Below are 601 nucleotides of genomic sequence, written 5' to 3'. Positions count from 1 at the left end.
GTTGAAGACAATGCCCATCGGATTTGGGTTAAAGATGAGGTGTATACTTGTAATTAGTTTCCCAATGTATGCATACTTACATTCACTGTGGATTTTAGTATCTGAATTTTCTGAGGCCAGAATCATTAAAGCATGTGTACCTATACTGTTTGTCAATAACTATTGTAGATTATTAACTATCAGCTACCAGCTGATAGTTATTTACCTTAGGGAGCCACATTTCACTATAGTATACAGTATGTGGGCCAGATGTTCATGAGCTGACAGGATGAAATGTCCATATGGTTCATGTAAAAATGTAGGATACCGTTTCATTCATTACAGAAAACAGTAATAGAAAAAACCTTCGAGTGTAAGTGATAATCTTAAAGGATGAAGGACTGGCTTAATTAATCATGTAAAACAACCGGCTGCAAAACTGAAATAGCAAATTTGCTTTGGGCCATACATTGGAGTATGGTGGGCTGCATGTGGTCCATGAACTGTGTGTTTGACACCACAGGACTAGACAGTATTTAAACAGCATATTTTGAACATGTGGCATTAGACTTTCATTATAGTGAAAAAACAAACAAACAGTTAACAGTTATGCATGACTATG

At 36.1% G+C, this 601-nt stretch overlaps 1 protein-coding gene across 1 annotated transcript in view; it reads left to right on the top strand.

The window, feature by feature from the left end:
* The window catches only part of LOC119594200 (lysosomal alpha-glucosidase-like), a 23,350-nt gene that overhangs the window by 3,836 nt on the left and 18,913 nt on the right, over positions 1–601 (top strand). The window lies entirely within an intron of this gene.

The sequence above is a fragment of the Penaeus monodon genome, chromosome 33 (assembly GCF_015228065.2).
Source record: "Penaeus monodon isolate SGIC_2016 chromosome 33, NSTDA_Pmon_1, whole genome shotgun sequence".
In the NCBI taxonomy this organism is placed as follows: domain Eukaryota; kingdom Metazoa; phylum Arthropoda; class Malacostraca; order Decapoda; family Penaeidae; genus Penaeus; species Penaeus monodon.
Note: the sequence above shows the minus strand (reverse complement) of the source record. Positions and strands in the feature narration are given on the sequence as shown.